We start from the raw sequence: 17,694 nt of genomic DNA on the forward strand, positions 1-17,694 counted from the left end.
AGTATACAGTCTTAAATTGTTCCTAAGGGTTAAATAAGTTGTAAAGATGCTATTACAACTTATTTACAAAACCTGACGCCAGTCAATGAACTTAGGCCCACCTGATGTTAAATGATTAGCGGATCCCGCAGATATCACTACGTGGATTACATCATCAAGCTTAAGACTTTGGTCGAAGTCCTAATTTTATGTGTTATCTTTTACTAATGGTAAAACTTCTTGTGAGTCCGCGTAGGTAAGTACCACCACCCTGCCTATTTCTGCCGTGAAGCAGTAATGCGTTTCGGTTTGAAGGGTGGGGCAGCCGTTGTAACTATACTTGAGACCTTAGAACTTATATCTCAAGGTGGCTGGCGCTTTTACGTTGTAGATGTCTTTGGGCTCCAGTAACCACTTAAAACCAGGTGGGCTGTGAGCTCGTCTTCCCAACTAAGCAATTATTATTTTTTTATGAAGGGCTACTTCTACTTGTCCGTAATCTTTCCGAATTATTACTTCTACGAATGAAGGACTTCACCGTGACTTAAGCCGCATTTTGCCCATATCTTAAGGAGGGTTAGGCATTTCGCTTATACTCTCTCTGTGCTCTGTTAGATGCTTAACAACTGGATGGCCGTAAGATGGTGGTTGCTAATGTCTCAAAAGAAACGCACCTTACCAGTAAATACTTAGAATGCCAATTACAAAGCCCAAGTAGGCAAATGCGCGGTGAGCCTATTTCTGCCGTGAAGTAGCGTTTCGGTTTGAAGGGTGGGGCAGCCGTTGTAACTATACTTGAGACCTTAGAACTTATATCTCAAGGTGGGTGGCGCATTTGCGTTGTGCTTGTCTATGGGCTCCAGTAACCACTTAACACCAGGTGGGCTGTGAGCTCGTCCACCCACCTAACAATTAAAAAAAAATATGCGTTGTGGTTAATATTACTTCATTAATTGACAGAAGAATCTTTCGTATTTGCTAACTATATCCCTCGTGACAGCTTTCCCCGATATATATCAAAAAGTTTCGTGTAAATTTCTGTTCACCTAACATTAATTGCCAGCCGTTTAGAATACTTAATTCGGAAAACAATTGCTTAATTCGATTACCTTAAAAACAAATACATTATATCGGTTAGGCTGAATTAATTAACCAATTAATTGAATTTAAATTCACAAAAGTGAGTAAACTATGTACTGTACTGCGCTTGTGCGTAATGCGAGGTAGCCTTCAGTCAGTCCCAATCCCGCCCTTCGTGAGGACGAACCGCCCGCCCCGGCAAACCTGAAACTTCGCGAACGGTGTGTGTAACGTGAGTGTTGTGCGTATTAATTGAATTTTAACCGATTAATTGGTGAGTGGGTGTGTGTTTACGAGGGACCCAATAAAATAGGTATGTGTTTTATTAATTGAATCAAAGTTAGTTTATTTTTTAAGTAGGTATATTATCAGTAATTTTTTTTCTTCGTCGTAACTTCGGAGATTGTAATTCTAACGGAAAACTTTTTACAGCAACTTTTCTAATTTTAATTTACCTTGTGTTAAAATTCTGAATAACTTTAATAACGGTTTTTTTTATAATATGTTTTATTAATACGTTTTCCAATGCTTTTTGTGCTTTTAAATTTACCTCTATAGCCCTAGCATTTTTCACTAGCTGATTTAATATCAACTAACAATGAAAATATTAGAGAAATATTTTAGCTAAATTTACAATATTAATTCAATTTGAATAAATATGATAAAACGTTACAAGACCGAAACCTCTCTGATAGCAAGTGATTACAGGAGCCAACGACTTGTGAAGGCCCTATGTACCAGCGGGTCCTTACCTTTGGTCTTACAAACCTTACCCTTGGTCTACAACAATAACAACAACAACAGAAGCCTATGGACCACATTAGAAATAGCCACACACCGCTTATCCCGAGATGTGCGATCAAATATTTTTTTATTGCCCTTGTAGGCAGACGAGCATACGGCCCACCTGATGGTGAGTGGTTACCGTCGCCCATGGACTTCAGCAATGACAGGGGCAGAGCCAAGCCGATACCTTCTGTTAAGTACTCTCCACAAGCCTCGTTTGAAGAAGGATATGTCATAGCGCTCGGGAAACACCGTGGAGGGGAGCTCATTCCATAGCCGGATGGTACGTGGCAAAAAATATCTCTGGAAACGCACTGTGGATGAACGCAGTGGCTCCAGGTAAATATTAATTGTGATAAAATCAATTTTCACATTACATTGATTAAATCGAATTCGGTAATTATTTTTTTTAATTCCAATTGTACCTGAACCTAACAATATATGTGTATATAAAGTATACAATAAAACATAGGCGAATTTATTGAACGTTACGGGAACGTTCTCAAATTGACATTCATCTATGTAATAACATAAATAGGCAAAGATAAATCGTTAAAGACCATTTTCTTCTCTGGTTTCGAGTAGTCCTTGACCTGCATGTACTTCATATATTAGTCAGTTGTTTTTCCAAAACGTTAGAAGGGAATAGAAAATCTAATACACAAAATGTATTGGGTGAGTTAGAATAATGCTCTCTTTAGTCTTTACTACCCGCCCTCGCTTCGCTTCGGAAACTGTAATTTATTATTGATTTTTCCACTATTTAATGGATGTCATTATACACATAAACCTTTCTCTTCAATCACTCTATCTATTAAAAGAAACCGCATCAAAGTCCGTTGCATAATTTTAAAGATTTAAGCATACATAGGGATATAGGGACAGAGAAAGCGATGTTGTTTTATACTATGATACTCTTGACTATAATGACTGACTCGGTGGTACAATAGTTAGTGTCCTTAACTGTTACGCCGAGGGTCGGGGTTCGATTTTCACATCGGGTAAGCGTTCGTGTGATGACCAGGTTTGATTGCTCTTTGTCTGGGTTTTTATTATCTATTTAACATATATATAAAGGTATATAATATGTCAGTCTCTGGTGCCCACCACACGGGGAATCCTAATTTAGAGCCGAATGACAATGATTGATATGTTTGCAGTTCAAAAATTAGTAAATAAATCGAAAACCTCAGGGCAAACCGCAAAAGCTATACGCGTTTGAACCAGTTCTAACCTGGAAGCGTCCGCCTTGTGATGGCAACATAATCGCAGATTATCGTTTTAATTTTGTTTATTTATTAAATATTGAAATTACTCATAGCGCGATTCAGAATTTGTTTTTTCGAATTTCTTGAGCTTTGAAAAATAACTATCCAGAGTTTCGTGTGATTAAGGACGAACGTAGAGAAGCAAACAAAGCTATAACCATTAAATATTTGTATATCCATACATCCATACGTGAAAGTGTTTCTCGCGTTTGTCTGTTACGTTTTCAAGTTTTAGCTAGACTACAGCCGATCATTGTGAAGTATTACGTACACCTTGACGGGAATATCAAATCAAATCTAATCAAATTTTATTAGCTAAAACACGATTTACAAAGTTGTTGATAGTTATTTTATTGAACAGTGTATTTCTACCAGGTCGGCGTGCAAATGTTATTCAAAATTATTTACATTAAATGCAGTCAGTAAATATATTATTTAATTAATTGAAAATGAACAAAAGATGCATTTCATTCATGTCGTGGCGTGCAACCTCTTTGACAGGACATAAGACCTACAATAACTAGACACAGACTTAGGCAGAGATTTGAAAATAATTAGAAAAGAAATGGAACGAGGGCGTACGTGACCAGCGGCACGGCAGTACATTTTTGGACTTCGAAAAAGACCAGACAAAAAGACGAAAAAGAACGAATTGACCGTTCTCATATAAGACAACAATAGAACAAACGACCGTTCAAGTGACCTTCGACCGTTCAATCCAGAAGAAAGTATTATACATCGGGAGTATATTTTTATATAAAATATGCCTACAGCGAAGCCGCATATAGGAGTTGCAAGTCGTCGTGGCCTAAAGGATAAGACGTCCGGTGCATTCGTATCTAGAGATGCAACGGTGTTCGAATCCCGCAGGCGGGTACCAACTTTTCTAATAAAATACGTACTTACTTAACAAATGCTCACGATTGACTTTCACGGTGAAGGAATAACACCGCCAACTAAAAATCAAATCCACCAAAATGATATTTTTTGAAATACTAGCGCTTACTTCTGTCGTGAAACAGTAACGCTTATCGGCTTGAAGAGTACTGGAAAGCTAAGACTTGGTGACAGCTATGTCGTTGTCTGGTTACCACTTGGCGGATCTTATGCTCGTCAACCGTTCTAAGTAACAATATAAATAGAATATATTCGTGATATCAAATAAGTCTGCAGTTTACACCGTATCTTCAGTTTTAATCCTATCGTAGGGTACTTTTTTTTATAATTCCTCAAAAATACGTTAAAATAACAAAATAATCCGAAATCAAAACCCTTTCGTAATTAAAATTTCACAAATTATTTTTTCTTTCGTATTTATTTTCGTATAATATTTCCCTTAAGAATAATAAATTAGATTAGATTCGTCTAATGAATTCCGAGACTGTGTACCCAACGTCTCAGTTTAAAAGGATGGGGATTAAAACGAACAAGTGGAAGCCTCACTAATGCCAGTCTGTGTATATCCTGAAGTCTTTGGACAGGTGGAAAGGTATTGTTTAATTATATAGCTACACGAATTTTTAAGTTAATTGGGCGAACGAACTCAGCTTCATTTAAATGCTTGCATTGGGACCTCGCAGGAGGTTCGGACCACGGCACGAAAAAAATAAAAAAACCTCTAATCGTAAGAAGACTTTGCGACCCATCAAACCGAAAGACTATTTCAGCGTGACCTTAACTAGTAAGTGAGCTTACGGGGCTCAAACCTGAGGAAGTTGCTAACACGAACCCTAGCGAGAGCCGTGCTTCGCAGAATCTACCACCGGATGGTAAACGCGACCCACTGAGAAGATCCGGTGAGAAACTCAGTGGGCTGTGTCTGTGGGTTAATTTACTCGTCGAACCCTTCGTCGCAAGCGACGGGTTCGACGAGAACGATGACCGGTGCTTGTGGTACCTAAAAGCACCGTTAGTGGATCAGGAGGATCCGAAATGACGTGTTTTGGGTGATGTCGACTTTGTACGATTGTGTCTACCCGAGCGAGCCCACAATACTTAAAGGAAACATACGCAAATTTATACACACACAAAGTTATTTCTGGAAGTCGATTATGAAAGACATCTTCTGAGCGGCTACTTACCAGTTTTGCCGCTAATCAGTAATAAGTTCCGGCTTGAAACATGAATAGCCGTTATACATAATTGATAGACCTTCGTGGCAAGGTATTAAACACTTAACATCACGTAGGCCGTCAGCTTGATCATCTTTCTACGTAATAAAAAGCGGAGCTAGCAGCTATGACTCGAGTACGTTCGCAATAGTTCATTCTTATTAACAGCTATGCAGAATTATATCATCCTTTGTCTGGTCTCTAAGCCAATACTAAATTAGTATTATTAGATCTATGTATGTCATATGCTCTTCTAAAGTGATTTTACATTATTTTAATGACGTAATCGTGACGTAAAAACAAAAAAAGGAAAGTGTTCACAAACAATACATTCTTAAGCTTTTAGAATAGTCAATTCCTTTTAATTATAATAGTTTAAATTTTAATGGTGTCCAAAATATAACGCTTATCAAATTTAAAAAGAAAGGGCTACATTGGAAAAATAATGATGTTACAACACAAGAATAGTGCAGACTAAGCTCATTTATTTATTTATTTTATTATTATTTGTGGTTATAGGTTAACAAAGATTAATAGGTCAATATTAATGAATGTATCACTGTATCCTGCTAGTAAAGATCCAAATACGATTGCCCGGAATCACATCTAGATACATTTAACATTTCCAAAATCTCAGTCGTTAGCTCAAGTGAACTCAACAAAAACACTAAAAATAACGTTTCAATCCAGCCTCGCTTCACCGGCCACCAGTATGTCGTCACCACAAGCGCTAACGAACACTAATAATACGATACAAGTTTCAAAAAAAAAACAGCCTGAAAAACACGAAACACGAAAACACGAATAAAGCGGGCACCCACAAAAATATTTGTCCCTCTTACAGGCGCGACCACCGAAGCGTGTAATTTGGATAAAATCCATATACACGTCGCTATGGGAGATTAAAAGGTCTATATAGTGGAAGACAAAATTGTTGGTATGAAGAATTATATTTTATTTCTTCTGATTTCAAGTAAGATTACTATATTATTTTTTAGCTACCTTTTAAAAATAATAGTATTTATGTCAACTCGCCCAGTTTACCATTAACTATACAACAACAAAAGCATATTATTCATGTCGGTGGCAATTTTTAACATTCGCAAGGAATAAATCGGGTAGCAATTAGGTTACAAAACTTTTTTTATTGAACTACACTGTGTTTAATTTGAGCTTAGAAATATTAAATTCGCAATATCAAGTCCAAAGAAAATAACGACCCTTAGTTACATCCGGGAGTGGCAAAATTGAATTATTGCTTAGACATAATGCGAATAGCAAACTCTAAATCCGATTATTCATTGAAGCAATGCACAAAGTACGCAAAATGTAAATTGAGGTACTGGTTTCCATGGAGACTAATGGATGGCAACGTGAGATGAATTCTATAGAAGTGCAATATTGATATGCCAGATATTCTGGTAACGCAGGCAAGACACGTATGAGCCTGATGAAGCACCTTGTCTCTTGATTCGGATGTTTTGATTAGATTTTTTTTTTTTTTTTTATTGCCTTTGTAGGCAGACGGGCATACGGCCCACCTGATGGTGAGTGGTTACCGTCGCCCATGGACTTCAGCAATGCCAGGGGCAGAGCCAAGCCGCTGCCTACCGCTTAATACTCTCCACAAGCCTCGTTTGAAGAAGGACATGTCATACCGCTCGGGAAACACCGTGGAGGGGAGCTCATTCCATAGCCGGATGGTACGTGGCAAAAAAGATCTCTGGAAACGCACTGTGGATGACCGCAGTGGCTCCAGGTAGTATGGATGAACTCTACTCCGGTGGCGGGCGGTGCGATGGTAAAAACGAGATGCTGGTATCATCTCGAACAATTCCTCAGAGCACTCCCCATGGAACATACGGTATAAAATACAGAGGGAACCGAAGTCCCTCCGCAAACCCAGAGGCTCCAAACGATCCGAGAGAATGGGATTTCGAAAGGCGATATTCCGTTTAATAAAAATCTGAATTGAATTCTGAAAGTGACAAGCTATATAAATCAAGGGTCTATTTTTCGTTGCCAAAGTCTCTGTGGCCTTATGAGCGCGACGTCTGATACGGTCATGTAAACAATGAATAGAAATAAGTAATAATTAAACACGTGCGGAATTAAACCTTGTTTTTGTTAACCATTTCCACAATGAAGGTATAATTTGTAATTAGTTGTAGGTACCTCAATTTTATAAATATGAGATATCGGTGTTTCCGCTAAGTGAATTGTGAGCTTAACAATATTGATGGTATCGTCCTTCTGATGTCATGAAACAACAAAATTGAGAAGTAACATTTTAGAATTTTAAACAGGATTCAAAATAAGATCTTGGTCTGTTTGTTTGTCATCTAGATGAAAATAAAAAATGAAAATTAAATCCAATGACGTCTTCTCATTAAAGTAAAAAAAAAACATTGAGAATTAGAAATATAACTATTACTTCATTATAATTTTCGACAAAATGCCCCAATAAATAATAGCCTTTAAATATTTGCTTACTCTTTTGTAGTATTTGTTCGTTTTTCAATTTAGTTTTTCATTTATACAATCAAAAATGAACTTTACACTACTCATTTTAAAGTTGTAGATTCAGTACTTTAAAGCGATTGTATATAGGCTTATTATCATAAGTATGATTGCTGAGTGGTTCCACTTTGTAATCACAGATTAAACATCGACACTCTTTGACGTCATACTATCAAATTCCACTATCACATGGCAATAGCGAAACGATAACTTGATGTTTTTGACGCTAAACTGAAATTTTCAATAATGATTGAAACTGGGATGGATTATTTATTATCCACTGGGATCGGTATGCCCATTTTAATTGGGATCTTGTTACAACTAACTTTACACAGACACCCATGATATATTTTCCTAAAGAATAAGACAGACGGCTCTGACAGAATATTTTTATTGCCAAAGTCATTATTGATTATTTTAAAGCTGCAATTTGATAACAGTATGCCCACCTATTTATAACTTTGAAGATATTGATAGCTTCTTCTGATATTACTTAATTTCTACCTGCGGTAAATCTGCATAGGTATGCAAGATATATTTCCTACAGTAATTAAAATCTTAGCTTGGGGCCAGATGTGTGTGTTTTTACCCGAATGTATTAGCTTTTTGTTTTTTTTTTGCAAGTAATATTTACTTATCCTATTTTAGTGGCCGCCATTATACTTCGGATGAAACGTACGCCTGAAAAGGAATAACATGCCTTTACAAAGGCCTGTACTATCAAGATTCGGTTTTTATTAATACGACAAACAGAAATATTTGTGTCGGAAGCGCTTGTATTGAAAATTATATATATATACGTCTTGTGAGTCGGCACGGGTAAGTTCCACTACCCCACCTAATGCTGCCGTGAAGCAGTAATGCCTTTCTGTTCGACTGCGATTACCACTTAACACCAGGTAGGTCGTGAGCTCGTTCAATCATATAAGCCTTATAAAAAAACCAACTCCTTCATTTCATACTGCGTCCATTAACCCTAGAGTTCATTGACACGGTTGTTTAGCTCCGTGTACATCACTCATGAATTTGAGATAGGTACGCGAAACCATTAAAGTGTAACTTAGATTCTTAAATTATAGTATCTCGATTTTTGCTTTGCAAACTCGATAACGCGTCATATTTGTCACTAATTTTGCCCTGTTTCTCAAACTTCCGGATCGCCAATTTAATACTGGTACTTGAAGTGTCTAGCAGATTTTTTTAACATTCCTTTGAGGAGCACAAAAAGGACGAAAGAGGAACGATGAGAACCCTTACCACGTGCTTGAGAAACGCTATTGGACTTACCTATCGTATTTCGCATGAAAATATTACTCCAATAATATTTGTATGATGCTTTTGTCCTAGTATTTTTTGTAAAATTTAAAACATGGCCACGTCCACTGCGATGTTCAATAGACACTATAATGGTTATAGGCTTCAAAAAGATTTATGATAGATACAGAGAGAGTCTCCTGTCTAGCCTGTCCACTATCTACTGCTGAACCTATGTTGACGAAGATGATGATGAGAATTTAAAAAAAGGCCAATATGAAATTTAATACTCATTTTGTTTCGTTCATTATTTCAATCATATTCAATATTTCATTACGTTATTATTGTTCCACCGCCTTTTACTGGTGCAGCGTTCCTTTTTACTACCAAGAACCACGAATTTCTTCCATTTTTGCCATATATCATCTCGCCGTTATTAAAATCCTCCCTGAGCGACTAAAATATCTCCTTCGGACGACGGATAGAGAGTTGGTAGTGCTATATAGTAGCTAGGCTATTCCTGTGCCTAATATCCTAGACCAACAATTAATAATGCCATCAGATAGGCCATATACTCACCAATAATACTGCATAAATGAAAGAAAAAAAATACGAAAATACGGCAAATGCTGTAAAGCAGTAATTCAATTCATTACTTAAACCATTTATTTATACTTAGTTATACGATCATTCAAATGTAACACGTAATTCCGTATTATTTATTACCGAAAGCTTTTACCTGTACCTTTAACACCCGAAGAAAGCTTAATTGAAGGCCAATTATTAAGCCTCTGGAGAATTATGTAAGCCATAAGCGGCTTTACTTTATTGCCGAGACAGCTTGATTTAGCGTAAGACTTATTTTATGTACGCACACCGAGAAAAAAAATCATTTTTTCGATTTTTCTTCTTCACCTTATCGCTGATAGCCTAAGAGGCTATTTCAGCTTAGCACAGTTTGGTAGGAACTTGGACGGACCTGTTGACACTAGGCCTAGCAGATTGGCTGAATCTCCAACTCGATCGAAATTGTGACCCACCGATGTGGCGATAAACTCAGTGAGTTGCGAGTTTTTTTTTATTGCTTGGATGAGTGGACGAGCTCACAGCCCACCTGGTGTTAAGTGGTAACCAGAGCCCATAGATATCTACAACGTAAATGCGCCACCCACCTTGAGATATAAGTTCTAAGGTCTCAGTATAGTTACAACGGCTGCCCAACCCTTCAAATCGAAACGCATTACTGCTTCACGGCAGAAATACCACCAGTATCCACCAGATTTTATCTATTATCCTAATATCAGTCGAAATCTTTATCCAATAGAGAAATATAATTATAAATAATAAAAATAAATATAATTACTTATCTTTATTAAGAATAATCTTTCTAAAATCAATGCCATTCACGCAGTTTCAAGAACAGCACAATTTATAATTGGTTTAAGTATTTGTTTTATCATCTTTTGGACATATCTCCCGGCGAGGAAATGACTCCATAGAGCGCCTTGTCGTTCAGCGCAAATTAAAAGGCACCAGACCGCGTGGAAGGTTGCCCATGCGATGGATCGACCAAGTCAAGTCGGCAGTTGGTGGTTGTTTGCATGAGTGTACCAGACTCACCACAAACCGGGACAAGTGGCGATCGCTCGTGAGGCGCACAACATCTGCCCACAGCAATGATACTAAATGACGACCACGACCGCTCTGACAAGAGTGATACGACAAAGGAAAGGATTTCTTATTTTATTGATTAGATAGGTGGACGAGCTGACAGCCCACCTGATTTTAAGTGGTTACTGGAGCCCATAGACACCTACAACGTAAATGCGCCACCCACCATGAGATATAAGTTCTAAGGTCTCAATATAGTTACAACGGCTGCCCCACCCTTCAAACCGAAACGCATTACTGCTTCTCGGCAGAAATAGCCAGGCGGTGGTACCTACCCGTGCGGACTCACAAGAGGTCCTGCCACCAGTATATTTGTTTTGTTTTCCTTGTTTTTCCCGGCAGCCTCATTACTCGTGTTAAATATTAATTGTACCGTAAATAAGTTGATAAAGTCATTTAATATGGGCCCAAAAATTTAGAGTTTCAAAATCAGTATGAAATATCGGCACACGAGAACCTATACGAGATTCGCAAGACAGGGACATTAAGGGTAAATTGTAGTCAGAGATGACTGGTTTACTGTTACAAGCAAGCTCAGAATTGAACCTAATATATTATTCTGAGGTAAGTACGAAGCTTCGATAAATTTGAAATGTTATAATTAACACAAAATCGGTTGTCTGTAAAGTCGGTTTACTGACGATAGTTGAACGTGACGACGTCATAATAAAATACTGATCGAATGGTTTCATTTTTCAATTATCGTTGCTACTAGCGACCCGCCCTCGCTTCGCTTCGGAAACATTAAAACACACATGAAACCAAAAAAAAAAAATAAAAAAAAAAATAAAAAAGTAGCCTATGTTCATCAGGGACAACGTCGGCTTCTAATGGAAAAAGAATTTTTCAAATCGATCCAGTAGTTTCGGAGCTTATTCGAAACAAACAAACAAACAAATCTTTCCTCTTTATAATATTATTAAGTATAAGTATTAAGTATAGATATAGATAAACAATTGACACCACGTTCACTTTTTACTGAACTTCATACTTGACGAAAACATGTAAATGTATTATTGTATAGCAGCTGTCCACGCAGATGCATCGCTCACTCAAGTAGGAGAGAGCCAGATGTCGAACGCTGCCGCACCCGGAGGCCGATTGTGCCTCTTTGTCGCTCGTTGCGCGCTCTCGCTTGCACTTCAAGCCTTAAATGGAACGCCTCAGAGCGAGGTAGCGCCGCATGAGTCATGTTTTTTCGTGCGTGCAGCCGGCTCCATCGAATTATAAGACGTAGTCACGTCAAAAACTACTCGCAGAATTTATATAAGAAATCGCTACGGTCAATATGGTTTCACTTTTAGCATCTTTTTCTCTTCGGATTTTATGAGTCGTTCCGTGGACGTAATTAAAACTAGGCTCACGATTTGATCGTTTGGTTGGCACTAATTTTGTACTTGGGATCCTTTTATCGTAAACAAAGTCAAGAAAACTGCCGGTTCGCAAGATACCATTAGGTCTTTCTCTGTAAAAAGAAATCTGACTATGAAGAAACGCACTTAATAAATTAGAAGGGATTGTGCGCAATATTTAAATATTAACGAATAACACCTTTATCGTCTGCTACCATGATAACTATAAAGTATCCGTAAAGTTGGAAATAATAAAACGACAATCATAAATGAGACATTACACGGTAAAAATAGTTTTAATATTTGTTTCATGTACGCAAATTTCGTAATTCCAAAATAGCTCTTATTTTCAGGACATAAAGGACCAGTTTTAAGATAGATTTTTAAAGGCCCCAGCCGTTTTGAGGGAGACCGAAAAACAACCACACATTTAAAATATTGTGCATTTTGAAATCATATTATAAATCATGCTCAATCATGCTTTGTTTCTTTATGCAACAATCAAAACAAATGTCAATAACAAAGGTTTATTTCATAAACTCAATTATGAATTGAAAAACAAATTTCAAATAACAACAAATTCCCAAACATGCAGATGAGAGCTTCTGACTTGAATCCATAATATTTTCTAATATGTAACATAACAGTCAATAGAAGCAATACAAACAGAAATTCCAATACAAGCCATCCAGTCGCTCGGTGACAATATTACTTGGTGCGAGTACAATTGCAGGGAGGTAGTCAGGACAAGGGGGTCAGTCTTGGAAAACTTCAGCCAAATATTAACAACCAATTAAATTGATCTGGCAGAAGAAGAATTCACGAAGTCAGGTTTTAAATTTGGAATTTGGAACAAAAAGAGGTGAAAAATATATGAAGCCAAAGGCCGATTGTCATTCTGTTCATATGTATTTTACATATAACATGTCAGCGGTTGACTCATATGCCAAATGACTAGACTTGAACCCGTGCACAATGCAAAAACTTGTGTTTGGTATAATTGGGACAAATCTAGTTTGGCATAATTCAACCTATAGAACACTAGTTATATTTTTAGACAAGTGGAATGTTAAGTGGCACTGACTTCTTCAAGATACTACTACCTGCATATAATACACCCTGCATTCATCCGCAGTAGCTTCAACTTTCTTTAATTCTAACTTCTGGTCACCCATACACGTATCTTAAAATATGGTCTCTTAATTGACCATACTTTGAGTCCAACAAAGCACTAAACGATATTGTATAATATAAAAATCGAATAAAACGTTACTTTTTTGTACCAAAAGAATAAAATAAGCCGTGTTTTTTCTTATATTGCAAATAAAATAAAAAATGAAATGAAAATTACTCCTTCTTAGATTTAATAAAAAAAACTGATGCATTGTTCTCAATGACCAAATGGAATTATAGCTAAAAAAATTTACTTCCATTTTTGAAGTGAAACTTCTTTAGAATCGCTGGATGTGATTAAAATTTAAAATTTCAAAATCGATGAAACGAAAAAATGAAACGTAAAGTTAAATTATCAATTCTCAGAGGACTCTACCTCCTACTATAAAAGATAATTTACAATTATTTCTATTTAGTTTCGAGCTCGAGAACATCTATCAACTGTGTAACATCTCGTCATCGCGATTCAGGAATTGTTAAATTTACGTGCAGTGACATCTGATGATAACAAAAGAGAAATTTTCTCTTGCTAAATCATACTTACCTGGCGTAGAGATACCGTGATCATGCAGGCGGTTCCCCCGGGGTGAGGCTGCTCCATTGCACTGCGGAGTGGTTGGTGGTTTACCCTTGCGATTATTCTTATCTTTTATAAGTTCCACTTCTACCGTGTGTGACTTGCACACACACACACATTGTTTTTATTGCAGTATGCTCGGTCCACCTGATGGTGAGTGGTTACCATCGCTCATGTACGTCAGAAATGCCAGAGGTAGAGCAAAGTCACTGCCTGCCAAATCTATACTCGATCTAGCGATACAAATTCGCAGATTGTGCAAATTTCAGTGCCCTGGTTATTTAGCACGGATTATTTCCTGTCTTTGAAATTGTGCAGAGTCAAAGATGATGTCCTTCAACGAAGATATCTAATAACCGTCAAACGCTTCGAAGGAAAATAATATTACCACAGAAATGACCCCTAAAACACAACTCTGAATCCATACATCCTTTGCGTAGTCGCTGCATACCAAGCCAATACAAAGTGGAATTATCCGCCATTTCGTTGCGCATTCAAAATATACTCTAGATTTTCTGACCACAGGTAACAATACATTTTCATTCATATTTTAGTTCAGTTTGAAGCTGCCTTTGTCTAGTTGGCTGTTGAGTCGGTACCTCAGAACACAGAATGAATATAGAAACAATGTGGATGTTGATTTTCCTTGTGTTGCTTCTCAGCACTTCTGAAGTGTTGTTTGGGAGCAAATTTAGAATTTGTAACTAGCTCCTCCTTTGTTTTCATTTAGTAATTCACCAGTCGCTTGAATAGCAATTGCTTGCAGTGTTTCTGAAACATTGCAGCTCATTAGAAGTTTGGTAGCATGCGGCGTGCATTACTTCTTAAGGGGTTACTTTGAATTTTACCTGTGGGCATATCATTTTTCGAAATCTCATTTTTGGGTATTTTTAACCCGTTACTTTTTTTTAGGTTTCAAGTTATTTTTATCGAATCATTAAATAAATAAAAAATAGTCCTTGGTTTTTAATTTCTATCTTGCTAGTAATGTATATATAGAATAGACTAGCGGCCCGCTCCGGCTCCGCTCGGGTCTTTAACAAAAATTTCAACGATATATGACGTTGTTTTATTTTTTTAAATAAAAGAACACTTATTGCGGCATAACTATAATAGTTAGGCATATTCTGTCGCGACACTTTTTGTAAATAATAATGTGTTCTACAAAGTCGTAGTACATTATTTTATTCTATCATCAATAGTTTTCGCAGGGCACGCGATGTAAATAATATTTTAGGTAATTTTATTACACCTTGGGTTACATTATTGGAGTTTTAGTAAGGATCCCTAAATTTTTTTCAAAAAAGATTATAGCCTACGTCACTCGGGAATAGTGTAGCTTCCAAACGGTGAAAGAATTTTTCAAATCGACTCAGTAGTTTCGGAGCCTATTCAATACAAACAAACAAACAAATCTTTTGCTCTTTATAGTATTAAGTATAGATTAATTTAATTCTTCACTCTCTGATATTGCTGAACTTCACCAATGACATTTCTGAATGGATAGAACCTTTAGATAAAGTAATTCGAGCGTGAAATGGAAATTACTTTTAAAACTTGCGAAATTTCCTATTCAAATTTATAGGCCTGATGTGAACGAAACGCCGAATGGCTCATTTCGGTAAATGTCAAACATTTTAATTTCTATGTAAATTTAAAAGTTTGATTGATCGCCTCGAAAACTTACAATATTTAAAATCATTTCATTATTTCTCAGAATTTCATTAATTGGCCAATTATTTGCGACTTCAGAAGCTTCGAGTTTGAATTTTAGTAAATTATTCATTTAGGTCGAGGCTTTGTTCTGGGAATTTCTTTGTTTTATAAATAGCTTCGGTATCTTAAATTGACAGGTGACATTTTATTCCATCTCGCATTTAAATCAAATGTCTAAACTAAAATGAATCCATTAAAAAATCGAAACGAAGGATTTTAATATCCTTGCCTCATTATGTAAAATGCTGTTTCCGTCTCTCATGAAAATCATTAAAGCCAAGGGTCCAAGGGATCACACGCCCGTGCCCACTGTAAGCATCGAAACAGACTTCTGGTCCTTAATCTTCAGATTTGCTTGAGATATGTTGTCCGTGTGAAGCATAATAATATCTCCCAATGAATTGGATTAATGTTAACCTTCCATACTACACAAGGATCTTTAAGGATACTTTCCCACCCTCATTTTCGATTTCCGACCTTGGATGTCAGCCAAGTCCGGTGACTTATTACCGCTGTCACAGCTATTTGAGATTACTTAATGTCGAAATTATTTTAGGGATCAGTTACTAAGTAACGTTTTATTGGTACCTAGAATGCTCTGAGGAATTGTTTGAGATGATACTATCATCTCGTTTTTACTATCGCACCACCCGCCACCGGATTAGAGTTCATCCATACTACCTGGTACCACTGCGGTCATCGACAGTGCGTTTCCAGAGATATTTTTTGCCACGTACCATCCGACTTTGGAGTGAACTCCCCTCCACGGTGTTTTCCGAGCGCTATGACATATCCTTCTTCAAACGGGGCTTGTCGAGAGTATTAAACGGTAGGCAGAGGCTTAGCTCTGCCCCTGGCATGACAGGGCAAAGCTTTGTGCTTTTGCACGCCCTTGAGTGGAGTTTTGAACGATATCGATTTACTGAAAGCTCAAGTTGAAGTTCGTTTTTTTGTAAACTAATATAATAATTCTGTTTTTGATAAAGGTTTAATTAAACGTAGTAAATGGAATGAAATCTGGATAATTTTAGTGTGTTTTTTTTAAATCGCTCGATTTTTTTTTATCCTGATGGGTTTCTTATTCAGCAGGTGGTAGCAGGGGTTTCTTGAGCCTTTGACATGTCCTTCTTCAATCTTGAGAGTACTAGAGTTTTATGAGAGCACTCTGTGATAGACAGCGATGTGGCTGTGCTTCTGGCATTCCTATGAGCGGCGGTAACCATTCACCATCAGGCGGGCAGTAGGCTCATCTGCTACAAGGGCATTGAAAAAAGAACTCTGGAGACGTGAGCTAAAGGTCTTAAATAGTATAGTAACTGTTCCGCCCTTAACACCGAATTTTTTTTTTTTTTTTTTTTATTGCTTTCTATGCTTATGTATGCTACACCGGCTATCCTGTCCTTCAGACCGGAACACAGTATTACTGTTTTGCGGCAGAAATAGACAGGACGGTGGTACCAACCCGGGCGGGCTTCTACACAGAACCCTACCACCAGTAAATACATGACTGCTTCATGATATAAATAAGGGAGGAAATATCGACCTGTACATGATCATAATTTCACCCTACTACTCAATAGCTTAAACAGCCGCTCTGTTCCAAGTAGTTTATTCTCTCCTTGTGTCGTATTCCTCATTGCTGAGGGTCGTGACCACCCTTATGTATCACATTCGCAAGCACGATCTTTCTCCATTTATTCTTGTTTCTGGCGGTGTGGAGGGCGTTGTGAAATGTCGAATCAAGAGCGGTGAGGGTCTGGTCGGACCAACGTGTTGGGGTGCGTCCCTGAGGCCTTTTCCCATCCACCTTATCGGTCACAATAAGCGTCTAGTGATTGCTACCGTGCAAATAGTTTATTAGCCAGCTGTTAACTACTTATTTTTTCTAATAGTTTAATAAAAGTTTATTGTTGGTAGGACCTCTTGTGAATCCGCTCAGGAGGTACCGCCATCCGGCCTATTTCTGCCGTGAAGAAGCAATGCGTTTCGGTTTAAAGGGTGGAGCAGCCGTTGCCACATGCATCATGGCAGTAGTCTCGTGCGCCAGGTCTAAATATTTTATTAATTTTTCCTTTTCTGCCTTCACGAGGTTCTCGTCATGAGGAATGGTGATATCAATCAACACTGCTCTACGCGCAGACCGGTCTATTATCACAATATCAGACTTATTGGCAACAATATACCTATCCGCGATAATAGATCGGTCC

The 17,694-nt window shown here is 37.5% G+C and overlaps 1 protein-coding gene across 2 annotated transcripts in view; it reads left to right on the top strand.

Moving 5' to 3' along the window:
• Positions 1 to 1,228: 1,228 nt before the first annotated feature.
• Positions 1,229 to 17,694, top strand: part of LOC114239593 (dopamine D2-like receptor) — a 164,847-nt gene continuing 148,381 nt past the window's right edge. For both annotated transcript variants that reach the window (XM_089734530.1, XM_028169874.2), the window contains exon 1: positions 1,229 to 1,372. The gene's annotated coding sequence lies outside the window, so the exon portion shown is untranslated. The remainder of the gene's footprint in view (positions 1,373 to 17,694) is intronic.

The sequence above is a fragment of the Bombyx mandarina genome, chromosome 18, assembly GCF_030267445.1.
Source record: "Bombyx mandarina strain Sakado chromosome 18, ASM3026744v2".
Classification (NCBI taxonomy): Eukaryota; Metazoa; Arthropoda; class Insecta; order Lepidoptera; family Bombycidae; genus Bombyx; species Bombyx mandarina.